The sequence below is a fragment of the Zeugodacus cucurbitae genome, chromosome 6, assembly GCF_028554725.1.
Source record: "Zeugodacus cucurbitae isolate PBARC_wt_2022May chromosome 6, idZeuCucr1.2, whole genome shotgun sequence".
Taxonomy (NCBI): domain Eukaryota; kingdom Metazoa; phylum Arthropoda; class Insecta; order Diptera; family Tephritidae; genus Zeugodacus; species Zeugodacus cucurbitae.
In genome coordinates this window covers 18,942,859-18,965,488 of record NC_071671.1, presented here as the reverse complement: position 1 = coordinate 18,965,488, position 22,630 = coordinate 18,942,859, and the positions used below count along the sequence as shown (strand labels likewise).

Genomic DNA, 22,630 nt, shown 5'->3' with positions numbered 1-22,630 from the left:
ATGTGAATTTTATTTTCGGTCAAAGTTTCGGCAATAAATTATTGCGAGCCGAAAAAAAGAAAAAACATTTTATAAACTAAATCAATTAATTCTACAAGCCACTCCACATTTGTGGTTACGCTTTAACGCCCCGAAAGAGCCACTCCTCTATTCAATGAAAAATCTGCAACAAAAACAATAGCAATACAAAGCTTATAAGATTATAACAAATCACAGGCATTGGTGGTGCACCGCAAGCCGGTCGGTCGACAAAATTTGTATAAAAGAACACTCATACGCACTGGTGTACTCATAGGCCTCATAGGCTGCAACAGGGGCGCTTGGGGACTATCGTTGCGCTTCAACGCTTTAGCAAGCATTTGTATGTGCGCTCGTTCATATTAATATCCGCAAACGCCCGCACATTTTAATCGAGCATATTTGTTTTATGGAAGATTTGTGCGCAATTCAAGTGCACCGCACAACAACACACAGCAAACAAACATTGCACTTGGCTGCAGCAACCGTGGCTATTTGGCGTTGGTGACGCTGGTGACACTGGCGGAGGCTTTGTCGCTTCGCTAGCGCTTGCAATAATTTTAGTGCGCCGCAGCATTTGAGTGGCAACAGTCGGTCGTTGGGTCGCGTACTTAAGCGTTAATGTGTGAAAAAATAACGGCAGTTAATGGTTGCTAAAATCGTTAAGTGCGATTGAGCTACCAGTTTCTGTACGCCTTCCTCGTCGAATGCAGTTTTGTAGCAACTTGTTGCGAAAAGTGTTCAATGAGCAGCGAGTGTTCAATGCAAGAAAGTAGTTTTTAACGCCACTAAAGTCCTTGTGGGAAAAGTGCAATGAAAGCGTGAAAATGCCAGGAAGTAATGTGGTGAAAAGTGCATAAAAATAAGAAAAAAAGCATTGAACGATAATTAAAAGCGATTAGGAGTAAGTGAATGCCGTTTTCCACTCACTTCAGTGTTGAGAAGTTACACCCCATTAACTATTGAACAGCAAGCGATTTTAAAGGATCAAAAACTAGACGAGGTAAGTTGTGATAAAAATAATAATAATGATGAAAAGCATTTAAATATGTAAATAAATGCTAAATTTGTAAAAACTTAAATATTAAATACTCCACAAAATTGTTAAAATGAAACTTTGAAAAAGTACGAGACATATTTAGTATTAAGAATCTACAAAAATAATAGTCATATAATGCCCAGCCAAGATATGAACTATTTTCTTTAGTTCTATTTTATTATCGCTTTGCTTTCCTAGCTTAATTGATTTTTATCACAAATTGTCGAATTATACGAGATAAAAGTAATATATTATTGGAACGTACAGGATATATGATAGTAAGGGAGTGTAAACCTTCACTATGTTTAACGTATGTACCTGCCGACGATAGCCTTTCAAAACAAGTGTATGAAAGCATTGGATTAATAAGTGCTCAGGTATTTTCCGGTATCACCTTTGCATGAATAAATATATATATATATTTTTTAATGAAAATTCCCGTTATTTTTTTTAAAGCATCTATAAAGTCTGCTTTCATCAACCACATTCTACATGTCAGGATCCCTGTACCTACTACGTTTTTTTGCTCACTTTTTACATATACCAATAATTTAATATAACAAAAGCAATTGAAATTGGTCCAGTACTTTGTGGGATACAAAAGTCGCTACCAAACTCTTTAAAAAATTTGTGTACCTCATACAAATAATTATATGTGCATGAACTTTTTGCAAAAAAAAAAAAATAAATAATAAAAGATTAGAAAATTGTAAAATGTTTCTGTGTATGCAGGTTTGTTATTATTATTGAAGCGTTATCTTGATATGTCAAGTTATATGCCATACATATTGAAAGCAAATTTTATTAACTCGCTGTCCAAAAGATCTACATAAATATTAGCATTCATTTGAGTGGATATAAAACATGTACTATAGATGCCTTTCCACTGCAGCAGAATGCAGCCCATGAAACCAAGGTACTGCTTCCAAAACATCACTTGTAGCAGGATCGTCGTTTCTGATGCAAATCTCTCCAATATTAATTTGTTTTCGTTAATAAAGACTATATTCTATCAAGCATCGGCGCATAATAGATATTTATTTGCAAACCTCAAATGTGCTTTATTAGGCCTTTCTTTAGCATTGGTTTAGGTAACATGAAGGTGTGTTTGAGAAACAGATTTTTATGTATAATTGGAAAAATTATATTTCTTCTTATTTGCAGTGTTAACTTGGTCCTTATTTGACCGCTGCTTATCGAGTCCGCAACTGCTAGCCGTTGAATCATCCTTTTGCACCGATCACCAATGTTGTTTTTCGACCGCTGCGTCGAACTGTACCATAATTAGTGGGGTTTTAAAGAAATTTTGATATACAGTTTCGATGTCGCATTTTGGAACCGCTTTCATACATTCCTATGATTATTCCATGTTCCTCGGCTGATAAACTATGGTGCTAGTTTTTTAGGCTTACAGTTAACACTTCACAAGTACGTTCTTAATGTAACGGTACAACGAACGAGAAAAATATAAATGGATTTTCGTTGCAGAGTATCGGCAACATATCAACCTTTTATTCTACATTTACCGAAATTCATAAAATAACATCGAACAAGAAATATAAATATATATTCTTCTTCTTCTTGACTGGCGTATACACCGCTTACGCGGTTATAGCCGAGTCCAAAACAGCGCGCCACGTATCCCTCCTTCTGGCAGTTTGGCGCCAATTGGTTATACCATGCGAAGACAGGTCCCTCTCCACCTGGTCCTTCCATCGGAGTGGAGGTCTCCCTCTTCCTCGGCTTCCACCAGCGGGTACTGCATCGAAAACTTTCAGAGCTGGGGCACTTTCATCCATTCGAACAACATGACCCAGCCAGCGTAGCCGCTGTTTTTTTATTCGCTGGACTATGTCTATGTCGTCGAATAACACATACAGCTCATCGTTCCATCGTCTGCGGTATTTGCCGTTGCCAATATTTAAGGGACCATAAATCTTCCGCAAAACCTTTCTCTCGAAAACCCCAAGAGTCGTCTCATCGGATGTTGTCATCGTCCACGCTTCAGCGCCATACATCAGGACGGGAATAATGAGCGACTTATAGAGTTTGATTTTGGTTCGTCGAGAGAGGACTTTACTTTTCAATTGCCTACTCAGTCCAAAGTAGCACCTGTTGGCAAGAGTGATTCTGCGTTGGATTTCAAGGCTGACATTGTTGGTGTTGTTAATGCTGGTTCCCAGATAAACGAAATTATCTACAACTTCAAAGTTATGACTGTCAACAGTGACGTGGGAGCCAAGACGCGATTGTTGTCTGTTTGTTTGACGACAGGAGATATTTCGTCTTGTCCTCGTTCACCACCAGACCCATACGCTTCGCTTCCTTATCCAGTCTGGAAAAAGCAGAACTAACGGCGCGGGTGTTGTTTCCAATGATATCGATATCATCGGCGTACGCCAGTAGCTGTACACTTTTATAGAAGATTGTACCTGCTCTATTTAGCTCTGCAGCTCGTATTATTTTCTCCAGCATCAGGTTAAAGAAATCACACGAGAGTGATTCACCTTGTCTGAAACCTCGTCTGGTATCAAACGGCTCGGAGAGGTCCTTCCCGATCCTGACGGAGTTTTTGGTGTTGCTCAACGTCAGCTTACACAGCTGTATTAGTTTTGCGGGGATACCAAATTCAGACATCACGGCATAAAAGCAACTCCTTTTCGTGCTGTCGAAAGCAGCTTTAAAATCGACAAAAAGGTGATGTGTGTCGATCCTATTTTCACGGGTCTTTTCCAAGATTTGGCGCATGGTGAATATCTGGTCTGTTGTTGATTTTCCAGGTCTAAAGCCACACTGATAAGGTCCAATCAGTTTGTTCACGGTGGGCTTTAGTCTTTCACACAATACACTCGACAGCGAGTTGAGGAGGCTTATCCCACGGTAATTGGCGCAAATTGTGGGGTCTCCCTTTTTGTGTATTCGGCAGAGTACACTGAGATTCCAATCGTCAGGCATGCTTTCTTCCGACCATATTCTGCAAAGAAGCTGATGCATGCACCTTATCAGCTCTTCGCCGCCGTATTTGAATAGCTCGGCCCGTAATCCATCGGCCCCCGCCGCCTTATTGTTCTTCAAGCGGGTAATTGCTATTCGAATTTCTTCACGGTCGGGAAATGGAACATCTGCTCCATCGTCGTCGATTGGGGAAACGGGTTCGCCATCTCCTGGTGTTGTACTTTCACTGCCATTCAGCAGGCTGGAGAAGTGTTCCCTCCACAAACTCAGTATACTCTGGTCATCAACCACTAGATCACCTCTGGGGGTCCTACAGGAGTGTGCTCCAGTCTTGAAACCTTCTGTTAGTCGCCGGATCTTTTCATAAAATTTTCCAGCATTACCCCTGTCGGATAGCTTGTCAAGCTCTTCATACTCACGCATTTCGGCCTCTTTCTTTTTTTGTCTGCAAATGCGTCTCGCTTCCCTCTTCAGCTCTCGGTATCTTTCCCATCCCGCTCATGTTGCGGTCGATCGCAACATTGCGAGGTAGGCAGTCTGTTTTCGAGACGACAATCCTCATCATACCAGCTGTTTTTTTGATTTTTCCGAAAACCAATGGTTTCGGTTGCAGCTGTACGTAAGGAGTTTGATATGCCGTCCCACAGCTCCCTTATACCGAATTGCTGATGAGTGCTCTCAGAGAGCAGGAGTGCAAGTCGAGTAGAAAATCGTTCGGCTGTCGGTTGTGATTGCAGCTTCTCGATGTCGAACCTTCCTTATGTTTGTTGACGTGTGCGCTTTTCTACACAGAGGCGGGTGCGTATCTTAGCTACTACAAGATAGCGGTCCGAGTCGATGTTGGGACCACGAAGCGTACGCACATCAAAAACACTGGAGACATGTCGTCCATCTATCACAACATGATCGATCTGGTTGCGAGTGATTCGATCCGGGGACAGCCAAGTAGCTTGATGGATTTTCTTATGACGACCATATTTCGGGCCCCGGCGAAGTCGATCAGCCTCAGACCGTTTGGTGATGTTTCGTCATGGAGGCTGAATTTTCCGACTGTTGTGCCAAAGACACCTTCTTTACCCACCCTAGCGTTGAAATCGCCAAGCACGATTTTGGCATCGTGACGGGGGCAGCGCTCATAGGTACGTTCTAGGCGCTCATAGAAGGTATCTTTGATCACTTCGTCCTTCTCTTCCGTCGGGGCGTGGGCGCAAATCGGCGATATGTTGAAGAACTTTCCTCACTTACGTGAACTTTTACATATGACTCCATCCTCCAATATATTATATAACAAAAATGCACATATAAATATTTGTATGAGGTACTAATACATCATATTCAGTAATCCTACATACAATGCTTCTCATCCTCATGGGACGATGATCCCTCACACTATTGAGTCATCTTTGAACCACCCTGTGGTCTTGATATAGTGAAATAATTCACACAATTTGATATGAGCAACTTCGCCCACTTCGCAACTTCTAGATGGGATAACTCGAGATGCTTTTGAGATACGTAAGTCAAAGCTCTTAGAGCTCGGCTCCAGTCTACCCTTTCAAAAGTTTTGGACTTGACATGTTCTGTTTCTTGTTGCTTTGCGGAGGTCACTGAAAGGTCAACTATAAAACAATATTATAAAATATGAATTTCATACAAGTTAGCGTTAATCGATTATAGTTAAAAATGTATATTGTTATCAGCGTTTTAAAATTGAGAACCGTAGTTTTGTGCTCTTTTAATTTTTCCATTCCCAGAATTTGTTTTAAAAATAAACGTCCAGAGTCACTGCACTATACAAAGTCTCGGCCTAGAAATACTACTTTGTGTTGAAAATATGTCTCCCTTGTTGTATAAAAAGCACACTGCATTGTTACATTCCTGCACACTTACTATATGTCTACTATATAAACAAGCTTTTTATTCTCTGTTTTTTACATTTTAAATATACACTGTGTCGGTAGTCAATGACAAGAAGTTATTTAAACATTTCATTAGCACCTCAACAAAGATACGGTGACACAGGCGCACATAAATTCACATGTGAATTTACGATTGGCCAACACGAAGAGCGAGTGATCGGAAGGTGATGAATGAGGACGTCACTCACATACACACACACATTTACATCAATTCTGTCGTGTTTGCACATTGATATTGCCGTTAAATTGCAAGCAAAGAGCCGTGTGTACGAGTGTAGTTGGGTGTTTTATTGGTTGACGTGGCCACCTGGTGGATAGCTTGTGAATTTGTGGCGTATGCTTGTTTTCTCTGCAGTAACACGCCTCTCAAGCAGCGCTGCTGAGCGAAGAAATGCAAAAAGCACATAGTATTTGCCTTTACACACAAATATTTTATGTAAATTTTAGTATTTTATGTAATATATAGCAATATAAAAAGTGGCAACCCCATTTCGCAACTCAGAACAATTGTGTTCCTATGAATTTCATTTAAGCTGACCATGACACTGACTTTCATGCACTGCAAATTGCTTTTTGTTCTACACATTTCTTTGTTGTTGTTTTTGTTAGTTTTTTAGTAGTGTAAAAAAGAGGAAATGTCATAGTATACAACAGCATGATGCAATGTTTTTGGCATAAAAAGTGCGTACGCGCTTAGATTTTCAGCTGCCGGTAGAACCAAGTATTTATGTAGACCAACAACTGCATTCGATGGGTCGTGCCAAGGACGCGCGTGTAGCAGTATAAACTTAGAGCAATATAAATCTTAAGCAATTTAAAACTAGTACTAAACAAACAGAAGTACACATACCCACACCCTCGTATACCTAGCAATTGCAAAGTATCGCCAGTCAGCAGACCGTTAAGTGTATCAAATGAATTAAATTAAATTAGCTTTAACTTTTCTTAATAGAAGCAATTTACTTTGGCGAGCGCGGCTATTCACATTTGCAAATTGCATTTAACTGTAAAATAGCCGGTTTTGTCTACTAGTTTATGTGTTGTGGGTGCTGGTGTGGTAGATTAGACGTGCATTGACGTCACTTGTGTCGGAGGGGCGTATGAGTGATATTTATCGATTCACTTCTGTTCACTTCTGTCTGCTCTGCGCTGAAAAGTAAACAAATTATTGACAACAAAATGGAATGAAACAAAAGATTATAAAAATGCACTGAAAGAAAAGCAATAAAATAAAATATAGTAAATAATGGAAGCAATAAAATAAAATCACAATAATGCAAAAAATATAATACACAACCAAATTTATTTTTATTTGATTATAATTATTTTAAGAAATATCAAAAATGCAACCAAAAATATTTGGAACTTAAAATAAACAATAAAATTAAGGAAAACACAAACTCATGACTTCGACTACCTCAAACTATTGAAATTTTAAGAAAACAAATTAGTAAAATGAATATTAAATAAAAAAAAATTAAATAGAAAAAATTCACCAATAAAATCTTTTAATTATACAAAAAAATTTATTGAAGAATAGAAAAAATTTAAAATTTTGCTTGTACTAAAATGTGAAGATTTTTAATATTAATAAAAAAAAAGTAATTTTGTGAATATTAAAATATGAAATAATGGAGTGAATACTGGTATGCACTTAATTTACGCAGTGTATTGAATAAAAATTTAGCACATAAAATAAAATTAATACAACTTAAATACTAAAATAAAGTAAAGATAACTATTAAATTGGAATTTAATAAAATTAAAATAAATTTAATATTTTGATTAATAAGATACGGCTACATTTTCAAAAAAAAAAATAAAATTAACAAAGAAGTTCATAATTTACAATAATTAAAAATTATAAAAAAGAAAGCGCAAACGAAAATAATTTTCGATTTATTTAATAATTCATGTTAATAAATATCTAAGGGTATTAATAATAATAAAATAAAACTAAAAATTCTGAAAAAATTAAAAAAATCTATAACAGAGAAACATTAATTTAAAAAAATGTTTTTTTTTTCAGTACATTTTTATACTCTCGCAACAAAGTTGCTACGAGAGTATTATAGTTTTGTCCACATAACGGTTGGTTGTAAGTCCTAAAGCTAAACGAGTTAGATATAGGGTTATATATATCAAAATGATCAGGGTGACGAGAAAAGTTCAAATCCGGACGTCTCTCCGTCCGTCCGTGCAAGCTGTAACTTGAGTAAAAATTGAGATATCTTAATGAAACTTCGAACACGTGTTCCTTAGCACCATAAGAAGGTTAAGTTCGAAAATGGGCGTAATCGGACCACTTCCACGCCCACAAAATGGCGAAAGCCGAAAACACTTAAAGTGCCATAACTAAGCTATAAATAAAGCTATGGAAGTAAAATTTCGTATTAAGGATTGCACTAGGAAGGGACATATGTGGATGTAATTTTTTTGTACATATCTCGCAAACTACTAAAGGTATGTCAAGGAAACTTTCTGGAGTCGTTTCTTTTAGGTACTATCTTATACTACCTTATATGGAGGAAATCGGATTGTAACCACGCCCACCTCCCATACAAAGGTTATGTTGAAAACTACTAAAAGTGGGTTAACTCAATAACGAAAAACGCCAGAAACACTAAATTTCACATAAGAAATGGCAGATGGAAGCTGCACTCAGATTTTTTTACAAAATGGAAAATGGGCGTGGCGTCGCCCACTTATGGGACAAAAACCATATCTCAGGAACTACTCGACCGATTTCAATGAAACTTGGTTTGTAATAGTTTCCTTACATCCCAATGATATGTTGTGAAAATAGGCCAACTCGCTTCACAGCCACGCCTATTTCCTATATACCAGAACTTTATAGACGATCTGAATCGTTTACTTTACAATATATAAAGTAAGCACTAGTGAAGATATCGGTGCAGAACTTTGCACAAATACTACGTTTATAGTTTGGCAGCCCCATATAAAGGGCGATACCACACTATAAATTCAGTATTTATGCAAAAAGAAACGACTGTAGCGAGTTTGGTTGATATAGCTTTAGTAATTTACGAGATATGTATAAAAAAAATTAGGGATCGTGGCCACGCCTACTTCTCCAAAATAATTAAATTCAAATATGCCCCTTCATAGTACGATCCTTTATATTAAATGTTACTATTATAACTTTAATTATGGCTTAGTTATGACACTTTATAGGTTTTTGGTTATCGTCATTTTGTGGTCGTGGCGATTTTGCCCATCTTCGAAAGCAACCTTCCTATGGTGCCAAGTGTACACAGTTTCATCAAGATATCTTAATTTTTACTCAAGTCAAATGGTGAAAGGTGAAAGAAAAAGTGGTAGAAACCATCAAAAATAAACTATTTCAGCGAGATTTCAAAATGAGATAACCGATGCTCGAAAGATATCTAAGGAATGTTTTGGATATTTCGTCCAGGAATATTTGAGTCTAGGAAAACTCTGTAAAAATTCGGTGCCGCCCCAGCTCACAATAAACATATTCACCGTGTCACAAATCAATCAAGATGATGGCAATATCTTGTGAATGGAGCTTCGAAATGAACTTCAGTAAATCTTAAGAATGGCAAATCCTGTTCGATGGAAATAAATTGAGGCGAAAGACGGAATCATTCAACAAAAATTAAAAAGTGGAAGTTCTATATAATCGGTGTATCGCCCTCGATCGTTGAATAGTTATAATATGATTTTCCACAAAATGCTCAATACTAACTTTTCAGCCTAACTGAACTTACCTGTCTTGTTTTTTGTTAAATTCCACATATTTCTCTGCACACTGCCGCTTTCCACATACTGTACTTGACATCAAATAAAATTTATAGCCTGTGGTTTTAAGCAATTTAAAGAATACATAATTTAACACGCCCAAATGATTTTATAACGTATTGCTTTATATATTTCACACGAAACAATCGCATGTACAAATGATCAAAATTTAAATAATTCTGTGACCTTCGGCCAATCACTCAAACCAAACATTTATTACAACTGTACATTGCAATTAAAATTACATTTGCCAAAAAAAACACTACAGAAACATAAAAAATCGAACAGAATAACCATTACTCATGCGACCAGCTGGCGGCATTCGTGACAATAATTTATGCAAAATAAAAAACTCTCATGCTACAAAAATGTAATACTCATAATTTTAAGTGAACCGAATACAATGTGATTTTTATATCATTATATATTTATAAATATATATATTTTTGTGTGTCTAAGACACACAACAGTTGACGACAACTGGTTCGCACGTTTTCGAAACGTCATAAGTTGAGCCGACGCCGTGAGGTGAGTGCTGTTGAGTGTTCGATTGACACATGCCGACGTCTAACTGCGTAACTACTTACTGTCGCTGGTTCGTTGTTCAGCTATTTTGCGTGTTTATTTGAAAAATATATCCCTACATTATATATATGTAAATATATACAGATCCTTATGTGTCTCTAGATCATTAAGTGGCACATGCTTTCGAACGCAATATGAATCCATAAAAATCATGCACTCGTACATAAGGCAGCCATATAATCAAAAGTAAACAATGAAATGCATAATATGTATTGTGGAAGTGGTAAAATGGGTGTAAATATAAATATTTATGTATAAGATTATTTAAATATTTTTTTTGTAAATTATTTATGTTTTTTAAATTTTTTTTATTATACTCTCGCAACAAATGTTACTAAAGAGAGTATGATAGTTTTGTTCACATAACGGTTGTTTGTAACACCCAAAACTAAACGAGTTAGATATAGGGTTATATATACCAAAGTGATCAGGGTGAAGAGTGGAGTTCAAATCCGAATGTCTGTCTGTCCGTCCGTCGTCCGTCCGTCCGTCTGTGCAAACTGTAACTTGAGTAAAAATTAAGATATATTTATGAAACTTGGCACACTTATTTCTTGGCACCATAGGAAGGTGTTATATATACCAAAGTGATCAGGGTGAAGAGTGGAGTTCAAATCCGAATGTCTGTCTGTCCGTCCGTCGTCCGTCCGTCCGTCTGTGCAAGCTGTAACTTGAGTAAAAATTAAGATATATTTATGAAACTTGGCACACTTATTTCTTGGCACCATAGGAAGGTTGTTTTCGAAAATGAGCAAAATCGGACCACTGCCACGCCTACAACATGGCGAAAACCGAAAACACATAAAGTGCCATAACTAAGCCATAAATAAAGCTATGGAAATAAAATTTGTTATGAAGGATCGCACTACGAAGGGGCATATTTGGATGTAATTTTTTTGGGAAGTGGGCGTGGCCCCGCCCCCTACTAAGTTTTTTGTACATATCTCGCAAACCAATAGAGCTATATAAACCAAACTTTCTGCAGTCGTTTTTTTAGCCACTTCCTAATACAGTCCAAAAATTAGAGAAATCGGATCATAACCACGCCCACCTCCCATACAAAAGTTAGGTTGAAAATTACTAAAAGTGGGTTAACTCACTAACGAAAAACGTCAGAAACACTAAATTTCACATAAGGAATGGCAGACAGGAGCTGCACTCAGATTTTTTTACAAAATGGAAAATGGGCGTGACTTCGCCCACTTATGGGTCAAAAACCATATCTCACGAACTACTCGACCGATTTTAATGAAACTTGGTTTGTAATAGTTTCCTTACATCCCAATGATATGTTGTGAAAATAGGCCAAATCGCTTCACAACCACGCCTACTTCCTATATACCAGAACTTTGAAGACGATCTGAATCGTTTACTTTACAATATATAAAGTAAGTACTAGTGAAGAAATCGGTGCAGAACTTTGCACAAATACTATGTTAATAGTGTGTCGGACCATAGGTTTTTAAGGTCCCATATATCGAACACGAGGACCTCGGTGCTTCTAACCTAATATTATGGTTTCCAACTTTCAATGGACTCTATATAATATATATGACGATTATGTGGGTCAAATTGTGTATTATATAATATAAATAAAGTTAAATAAATAAATTGCGAGAGTACTTGTTTCGGTTACACCCGAACTTAGCCTTTCCTTACTTGTTTAATTTTTCGTTTATTTATTTAATTTATTTATATACTTCTTTTTCCTTTTGAAATTCATTTATTATGCAATCTTTAACAAGCATTTGTTAATCAAAATTTATTGATTGTTTATAAAAAAGCACGTAAAGTCGCAGAACAATTGGCGCGTGCATTTGCTTATTTACGACCGCCTGTCGTCTTTTCGTGCTCATCAGTAGCTTTTTGCTTCGCTAATTCGTAACAAAAGTGTTTAATTTGATAATATTGTGTACGCTTATATGAGTACTTAAGTGGCTTATAAGTAAATAAGATTCCAATTAAGTGTATAATTGAAAAGCCAAACTCTCAGAAATTAAACCGTGGATAAGAGTAAATGTAATTATAAAGAAGAAATATCACACTCTCTGGCTTTATTGAAGGCATGATACCTTTCACTAATGGAATTAAAAGTATTTAAAGCACACTTGGCTACATCGGTGGTGTGCAGCGGGTACTTTATTATTCTCCCAGCAGAGGGCGTATTTTCTTCATAATGTTGGACTAGAGCCCTTACTTTTGACCATATATGTATATATATATATATATATATATATATATTTGACCACATTTAATTATGTATAATGAAGATTTCCAAACCTCCGGTGACTCTTCAAACTGTAAACAAACCCGAACCATGGTTATAGATCTCGTCAAAGGTTTGTTTACTTTTTGAGAGGTCATCTGAGGTTAGGTTTGCTTACACTTAATTTGGGATTCTGACTTCGGGATTACGAAATAATACATATTTTAAACTCCATTTGTACTAATTTCTGCATTTGATTATTGGAACAGTATCCAGTAGTAGTAAATATTTGATTGTAAATCTAATATAAATATATACGCGTAAAAATATGAAACTTCGATTAGATGCTATCTTGCTTCATCCTCACCTGAAAAGTAAGTCTTTGATTTGCCGTCTTTGATATTATTATTACTGTGCGCTCACAAGTGATTCATTTGTTTCGATTAACTCAATTTGCATGTCTTTGTTGAGTGTTAAAAGTTAAAAGGCACCTATTTAATTAGTCGCGTGTCAGAACAGACTCGCCACCTCCATATTGATAGCGAAATTGACAAGTTGATCTACAAGCTGTACAAACATATAACAGTATTCTATACTTATATAGTATTCTTTGCTTATATGTTTGTATACACGAAGCATGCGGCATATTAATGTCACCGTACAATTATCTCTGCAAACATTATTTATTATGATGATGATTATTTGCATTGTTTATTTTCGATTTTTAATTTATTTTAATGTTTTTTTGTATAATATTTGTATTATTTTGCATTTTCATTAATATTATTTTTCATATTATTATCGTTTTCGTTATTGCTCGTTTATTTTATTTATTTTTTTTACAGACAGCTGTTTCCATATTTAATGCGCATTAAATAATTTCCAACTATGAAAGTTTGCTTAGTCACTTGTGCTGGCTATTGCGCAGAAAACGTAATCTGACTTAACATATTTTTTCGTAATGCAACGTTGTAGAACGTAAACGAAACACATGTTTCTCTCGAGTAAACATGTATTGTAAAATTTTCATACCATTAACTTTCGATACAATTATTATTATTATTTTTTTTTGTAATAGAAAATCTACATATTCTTACTCTCTTTTTATAGTGCTTAGGGGGTAAAACATGATGATGAATCATAGTTCCAAAGAGCATAATAGAACATATGTGCACATAAGTACAATATGTTTGAACTTGGATAGAAAAAAATAAAATTAGTATTAACAAGTAAGGAAGGGCTAAGTTCGGGTGTAACCGAACATTTTATACTCTCGCAATTTATTTATTTAACTTTATTTATTTTATATAATACACAATTTGACCCACATATTCGTCATATATAGTGCATAAAGTCCATTGAAAGTTGGAAACCATAATATTTGGTTAGAAGCATCAGCAGAAGTGTTCGATATATGGGGCCGATTTCGGCGATTTTTAGAATGGGGCTGCCACACTATTAACATAGTATTTGTGCAAAGTTCTGTACCGATATCTTCACTAGTACTTACTTTATCTATTGTAAAGTAAACGATTCAGATCGTCTTCAAAGTTCTGGTATATAGGAAGTAGGCGTGATTGTGAAGCGATTTGGCCTATTTTCACAACATATCATTGGGATGTAAGGAAACTATTACAAACCAAGAGATATGGTTTTTGACCCATAAGTGGGCGACGCCACCCCCATTTTCCATTTTGTAAAAAAATCTGAGTGCAGCTTTCATCTGCCATTTTTTATATTAAATTTAGTGTTTCTGACGTTTTTCGTTAGTGAGTTAACCCACTTTTAGTAATTTTCAACCTAACTTTTGTATGGGAGGTGGGCGTGGTTATTATCAGATTTCTTTCAGTTTTGGACTGTATTAGGAAGTGGCTAAAAAAAAGACTGCAGAAAGTTTGGTTTATATAGCTCTATTGGTTTGCGAGATATGTACAAAAAACTTAGTAGGGGGCGGGCCACGCCCACTTCCACAAAAAAATTACATCCAAATATGCCCCTTCATATTGCGATCCTTCATACTAAATTTTATTTCCATAGCTTTATTTATGGCTTAGTTATGGCACTTTATGTGTTTTCGGTTTTCGCCATTTTGTGGGCGCGGCAGTGGTCCGATTTTGCTAATTTTCGAAAGCAACCTTCCTATGGTGCCATGAAATAAGTGTGCCAAGTTTCATCAAGATATCTTAATTTTTACTCAAGTTACAGCTTGCACAGACGGACGGACGGACGGACAGACAGACATTCGGATTTCGGACTCCACTCTTCACCCTGATCACTTTGGTATATATAACCCTATATCTAACACGTTTAGTTTTGTGTGTTACAAACAACCGTTATGTGAACAAAACTATAATACTCTCTTTAGCAACATTTGTTGCGAGAGTATAAAAAGTATCTCTTGTAGTCAAATCTACTACGTCATCAGTAGCTTCTTCTAATGCTTGTTGTTTCTCAACCCTGATATTTTTTAAGGCTAAGGTATTTACGCCATAGTTTTGATTCAGTACACAAAAAAAGAAACTATTACGCAGTATGTCATAAGGTCTACATCAAGTCTATGGCAGTATTTCAAAGATTGTAAAAGTCAGATCGCTGTTGACAAACCATCCAGTGCTCGATACATCCGAGGCATTTAACACACATTGTATTTTGATCCTTAATTTACCAAGTTCATATAGCATATATCTTAGTTTTATTTATTTAATGATGTCTGGAACATTGTCTGGATACTCTGGCCACTTTACCATCATACCGTTACTAGTGTTCTAAGGGTTGTATTATCATTACTAGAGTCTTACATTTATGTAACTTGCTTCGGAGTTCTTACTGAACTTTTGAGCTCTATTTTTGAAATTTTCCAATCACTTACTTTGTGCTTCGTTTTGTAGTTTTCGTACTGGGTAAATACATAAAATTCCGTACAGAGTCATGTAAGAGGGTTAATATGTTCGAAGACTGACATTTTCTGGTGAATTATTTTGTACAGCATATTAAGCCTCTATCGCCCTTAAGAAGTCTTTTATTTTGTGTTTTTTATTGATAAAAATTTGAAATTTTTTAATTCTACAAGACTTTAAGGCTATAATTGTTCATAATAATGAACATATTTGCTTTAATTCAGAAGCCAACACTAAGTGGCGATGAATAATAGCTTAAGTAATTCGCAGACAACTTGTCTAGCTATCGGGGTCACAAAATTCTCGAGCAAAATTCATAAACCGCTCATACACACAAACCAATTTACAAGCGTTTCTAACATTTAACTCATAAATAAGACAAAACGCTTTGTCACAGCGCTTTCTTGTCGCCTGGATATACTCGAAGCCAGCATGCAACCTTCCACATCAAATCATCGACTTTGACATTGCACTTAGCTAACAATACTAAATTTCATTTATGGAATATTTTTCATATTTTTGTTTTTTATTATTTTTACATATTCTTGGCGCTCAAATTTCACATATAGAGCTTAATTTTTCCATATATTTCACTGTAATAATTTCTTTTATGGGTTTTTTGTTTTTATTCATTTATTTTGTTTTTAAATATTGTGTCATTAGTTCGGTTTTTTGTGCTGCCCGATAATCGCCTCTTATAACGCAATTTCATGGTCACTCTTAAAGTGTCGTTCTCAGTGTCGCAGCATTGTTTTTGAAATTCTTCTACACATCTTTACATATATTTGTTTTAAATTTACAGTACATATATGTATGCATGTAAACTTAGGGTGACTATGATTAACACTAGCGCTTAGTGTTTTGATTTATTTAAATAATAATAATTTTCCTTTTCCATATTCTCGTTAAGCGCAACAAAAGTGCAATGCCTGCCAACACGTCTTTGGAATGTTGCTAAATTCTCAAGATTTTTGCTGCAAGGCTAAGGTCAATGAGCGTTTGAAAATATAAATAAATAACATTTCACTGGTTATGCAATTTGATATTTTTAATTTTTGCTTTAAAGTCAGACGTGTTGTGCAAGTCAGATGCATTGGGGGTCTGTACTTGCACCTGTTTACATTGTTTAACTGTAAAATTTAATAAAATGCTTTGTCACTTATTATTAAAATTACGACAATTTTCTTCTTTAATTCTTTAACAACTTAATTATTTTATGATTACAAAATCAAGTAGATATACAGTTAGCAAAAATACAAATAATGAATATGGGCATTTCCGCTAGAAGGTCCATCACGCACAAACTATTAAACATTATTAGAATTACAAAGTTTTTGCATATTTTCATAGGAAAATATTTCAATTTATTTATATTTAATTAATTTTAATTTGATTCATAACCAATTACGAGATATACGAAAGCCAAGTCGCATAGGTGCTACTTTTCTCATTTCGATTTTTCTACTGCATTTGTTTTTTCGTCAAAATTGTTAAAGAAACATATCATGTATAATTTTTGCTTTGTGTAAAACCTTTATAGGGGTACAAAGAGCAAAATAAAATGCATAGGAAAGCATGCGATTGCAAATAACTGTAAGTTTTTGCTCTCTTATTATCATATATTTTAATGTCCCGTGCGACATCAAAAAACAACACTTGTTCCCTCTGCATCGGAAATATAAGGAGCAAGCTCACCAAATTTTGGGTATAAACAGTAAATTTTTATACAATTAAAATAAAAAAAAACCTTGTTCAAAAATCAGAAGATTTGTGGTTTTGGTAACTACTTAAAATTGGTCACGTGCGACATCGTAGGTGTGGAATTTAAAAATTTAAATTTGTTTTTGATGTATAAAATTGACTTAAGTATGTAAATATATACATTTACATTAATTATTTACATATGAGCAAAAACCGCACTTTAAATTCCACTAAATAGCTATTTAAATAGATTTTGGTGAAAATTATAGGCTTCCAAATCAAAATAAGTGTGCTCATTTTAACAAGGTTGTAAGGGAAAATCGTTTGCCTTTAAAAGTGACAAGTTAACGCATGAAATATTTTTTTCTTGATAAATCTCTTAACTAAAATTAAGAAATGCTTTAGTTGCTTTTCTAAAATATTTATTTTTTTTAAGGTAACTGCTCTTAGTTTAAAATCAAATTTATATTATCAAGCCTGATTGATTTCATAAAATAATTAAAATACTCTTCATTAGAATAGAATTTTTCTGCAAGGGGCCGTCGATGGAGTGGGAGCAGTTATCAAAAGGAAATTCAAAAAATGTTATACCCGAAGACAGCATTTTCTGAAAAAAATGTATTTCACATTCATAATACCATTTTCATTTCATATTATAGAATTTTTGTTGTACTTCTCGTTGGATATTAGTTAAAATAAATAAATACATTTACTACTTTTTTAAGCCATTTTATTGGACTTGTTGTTAAATAATTCCATATTATAACAAAATAAACAACATCAATATTATAATGGAAAAAATGTGCCGTGCGACATGTCCCGTGCGAATGTGATTAATAATTATTTAAAAAAAAAAACTATAAATTATTTTTGGGTTGAATTCATACCAATTTTAAAGGTATCAATGCGCAACATTTTACAGCATTTGAATATTGCCTCACAATTCGCTGAAATCGGCGTTTGAATCGTTGTCCCCAAAAACTACTTCCATTTTTTGTCCCGTGCGAATGCCTTGGTTTTATGCAATTATCTTGAAAATGAAAACCGTTCCAAAATCAACCTTAACAATAAATGTGGAGCTAATGAAGAGCTATTAAAAAAAGCCTACTGTCAAAATTAAAAAACATTTCAATTCACATTTTTTTTTTAGTTGAAAGGTGTACGATTGTCCCGTTCGACATGGCGGAAATGCCCATATGCATTTAATCGTAAAATATAATTTTTGTCAATATATACCACTACAAACTTAGTGAAACTGAATTTTGAGTTTCTTAAATACACCAAAAAGAGCACTAGACAAGATGTTCAAATGAGTCTGAGCAGACTTGATTGTGTAATGATGCGAGCGACTTTCTTAAGCGAGGAGAATCCGATTGGACAAGTCTGGAATTGCCCATATAAACAAATGATATCCAAACTGTTCGAAGGAGTAAATAATCGTATAGAACTTGATTAAAGCCATACAAAAGAAAAAATATATTATGATTACATTAATTTTTAATCGAATACAAATTGAGTTGAAACTGGAAGGCAACTCTGCGTGTTGTTGTCCACACTGGAATTTCGGTCGTGGTTATTGATAAATTAGCAATCAGCTGATGAAACTTAGCAACTACTTATGAACAGCTGATCGTTAATCGAGTAGCCGGATGTGCAAAAGTTCAAAACTGGTTTCTCAATTAAAAACTTAATGTATTAAATTAACTTGGCTATGCGAAAAGGCAATTATGTCCCGGTATCATATGCCATTCTATTTGTTTTGGGTTAGTCTATGAATACCGTTTGATACGATATGACAACGCAAACTCTGGGCTTTCTTTGTATTATCGCCAATCTATAGTGATGGAGGTCTTGATTTAAGACATGACTTTTGCAGAAACTCCCAAATCCAATTATTTATCAGGGACAAGATGTAGTTACCAAGTTTTTTAAATTTAGACAATATAGTGGATACTTTGATACCAAAAGCTAAAATGGACGAATGGAGTGTTCGAGTACTATCTCTAAAAACAGACGTGTTTTTATGAATCTTATGACACAGAAATATGATATGGTAATGCTTAAGTAGATTGAATCATTTATTGATTGATCTCCTCTGCACTTTATTAACATATAAAGAAGATAAAAAGCAATAACTTCAAAGGTAGCATTAGTGTAATGTTGACTCATGATAGTTAAACGGGAACCTCATAGCTCAAATAAAATTAAAAAGGCAAGATTATGCAAGATATGTTTGCTTTTGGGTCCTAAAAACGGTATTCAATTGTTTGAATATTGAAACTACTATTGTCTGTCCAAGCCTCTGTAGTAACGAAACGTTCGCGCCAGTATTCATTTTTTAAATCGGGTAATGATTGGAATGATTGTTAGCACGAGTTTTTAGAATCACAGTATAGATTCTCTTAAATAAGGAGATTCCGAAGATTAAGCCAATTGTCTTCATTCTGAATTTTTTTTTTTTTGAACATACAAAGATTGAAAAAGAGAATTTCGATTAATTTCTTCTTACACTCAAAATAAATTGTAAAAGTTGGTCCTTTTCCTTTAATCGAAGGATTTAAGATTTTTAGGATTATACTTGACATTTATTTTTTATTCTTAATCATCATATTTTAATCCAAATTTTTTGGAATCGAACACAGAACTCTTACCAATATGATACACACCCAAAACTGTCGAAACCTCCATGATTGCAAAATAATACTTTATCACTCTCCATCTCTATCTCCAACTAGCCTTTTAATGCCAAAATACATTTCTAACCATGAAGACTGATGAGCAGCACAGACAAGCGACATTGATTTATGATTATGGCGAAGGCTCAATGCGTACGGGTGGAGTACCAGATCAAATGACAGCACAAAAATTATTGCTTAACAGCCATTACTGTTAGACTATGTATATGTAGAGTGTATGACCAAAAATAGCATTCGTTAGTCAGCTTAACTAACAACCTTTAACTAATACTAACTAATGTAATACAAACAGGTGAAATGAGGTAAGTAGAACCTAGTCAGCAGACTACCAGCACTTCAGCTTGCAGGCATGCCTTTTAAGCAGTTCATATTAAGTTAGGCCAACATGTGTGGAGGACATGTAGTTGTTGGCGCTACTTGTTTGTACTACGCTACGGTAAATTCAAACATGTCCTTGAGTTTATGAATAAAGCCTACACATACCTATACACCTACTAGATACATATATGAGTCTGTTTTTGTGTTTGTCTTTCTGTGCCGTATCACATTACTTACATCCTGCTTTTGCACACAACTCAGGCTTGTGTATCTAACAAATATGTAAATACTAGTTATATGCGGGCGTACGCCTAAACATAGCCACATATTTGCTTGCTCGATGCCTACACATGAATAATGTTGCTCATACGCCCTGGCCTGCACTACACACTCGCACACACTCACCTCCTGTTTTGTTTTTTGTTTCCATTTTCTATGCATTGTCGGCCAGTTTCGTACTTCGTTAGTGTTGTGTGCCTGTAATTAAGGCGACAAGTGCGGGTCATACAGTATTTTTTTTGTTTTCAATTTTGCAAAGACCTGTGCTGCTGGGAAATTAGATGCTGCATGTGGCTTATCTACACTTTTACGTAAATAGCACGTGTGTATTAGGTTATGTAAGACTAATATTCACGAGTAGCATAGTGGGCGTTATGCTCGGTTGGCAGCACAAAATCTGGAGGCTCAAAGTATGTAAAATTTGCATGCCTAACGTTAGGCGTTGGAAAATTCCGAGTATGAAAAAATGAAAAATTAATTATTAAAGATTTTAAACTGGTTATGCCGCATGTTAAGGGTGATAAATTTAAATTAGTTTTTAGCGCTTACCCAAATAGGCAAAGGTAGAAAGATTAATGTTCGCAGGGCATTTGTCTACAGGGAATATTTTTGAACTTAGAAAAATTTCTTATTTCCAATTTTAATAACTTTATTATCAAGGTTGCTATTAATGAGTTGCTTTTTAAAACAGTGCATTTTATTGAAGATATTCGCAAAACCTTTGAGTTAAAGAAGCTTATTTGAACCGAACATAAATCTGATCATTCTTCTGAAGGTTGGTACTAATCACTAATTTGATACCAGACGATTAAATTACATTACAATCATCTGAAGCGTAGTACTTATCACAATATTTACAAATATTATAATAATATAAGTCATCACATTTTGGAACTTTTTTACTGCAGAGAACGCCTCCATCATTTTCGAATTTTCTTTTTTCTATTATAGATCCAATCATTGTATCTTTTGATTTGATATATGTATTTGTTAGGGTTATGTTGTTTGCCGAAAGAAGAGAGAACTGTAATTATCTTCAGGTAAAAGATATTTTTTTTAGATGCATATCAACGAGTCAATACTTTTTTCGGAGTTACCCAGACAAAAGTCAGTTGGTCGACATGATTTTTAAAATATAACTTTATAATAGGCGACAATATCTTTACCTAAATAGATAGACTAGAACTAAGAAGATGTATTTGTACTATGATCTTGGATTAAATTTACAAATTGACTGCTATTTTTATCTAAAAATTCTAATTTTTCGTGATCTTAAGTTGTTGATGTTTAATACATTATTCCCCGAATAGTTTTTGTGAATGATTTTAAGATCATTTTTTGAACATAAGCTACTCGGAATATACAGATGTCATTGATTTATTCAGATCTTGATTTTTTTTGGCCCAACGGAAAACATGACCCGAGAATACAAAGATTAATGCAAACAATTGTAATTTGTGCCTCGTCCTCCTTAAATGTTAACTTTATTATGACATATTTCAAGGTTCTTTAGATATGTTCGAAAAACTATGAATACGGTTAATTGGCTTTCTTTAGATTTTGTGGAAATATATCGTTGGCTTAATATAGAAAAGGCGTATCTACATTTTTTTTGAAATCGCGTTTTTAATGTATTCTGGTAGACCACTGTCAAATACTCCTCCCCTTAAAAAATTAGTGGGCTATGATCGTAAATAACGGATTTATAGTCATATAAAAAAAAGCCCTAACTCATTCGAAGTTACAATAACAACATAAAGCCCTATCTCAAATAACTTCAAAGAAATTAAAAATAATAACAAAATTATACCACAATTGAATTTATTACCTGTTTTGAATAAAAATTGCAATAGAAATGTTTTTTGCATTTTAAGTTTTTAAGGTTTTATTCAGTTTTTTCCTTCTCCTGAAAAGTAACGAAAATTGTAGATACGCCTTTTCTATATTAAGCAATCGATATAGAGAGAAGTAAATGTAATCATCGAGATCATCGTCGAAAAAACGGAAAGCCAAAACTATAATCTATTTTTCAAGATATCACGGCACTAACTTGAGAGTTCAACATTTTTTTTTTTACAGTTGAACTTCCCTTACTTCAATCACTATAATCCACAAAAAAACTTCGAGTTAGAGACATTTCCGAGTTACGGAACATAATTTGTATAAAATTTATATTTTACTGTCATATTGCATATTGAGTACTCTTCTTTCTAAAAATTGTTCCGTTATTTTAT

General features: G+C 34.5%; 1 protein-coding gene across 2 annotated transcripts in view; it reads left to right on the top strand.

Moving 5' to 3' along the window:
- Nucleotides 1–22,630, top strand: part of LOC105216826 (uncharacterized) — a 128,713-nt gene that overhangs the window by 41,189 nt on the left and 64,894 nt on the right. Inside the window, exon 1 of one of the 2 annotated variants that reach the window (XM_011191516.3) lies at nucleotides 604–1,021. The exons of the other annotated variant lie outside the window; for it this stretch is intronic. The gene's annotated coding sequence lies outside the window, so the exon portion shown is untranslated. Of the gene's footprint in view, nucleotides 1–603; nucleotides 1,022–22,630 lie in introns of those variants that run through there. 2 annotated transcript variants of the gene reach the window in all.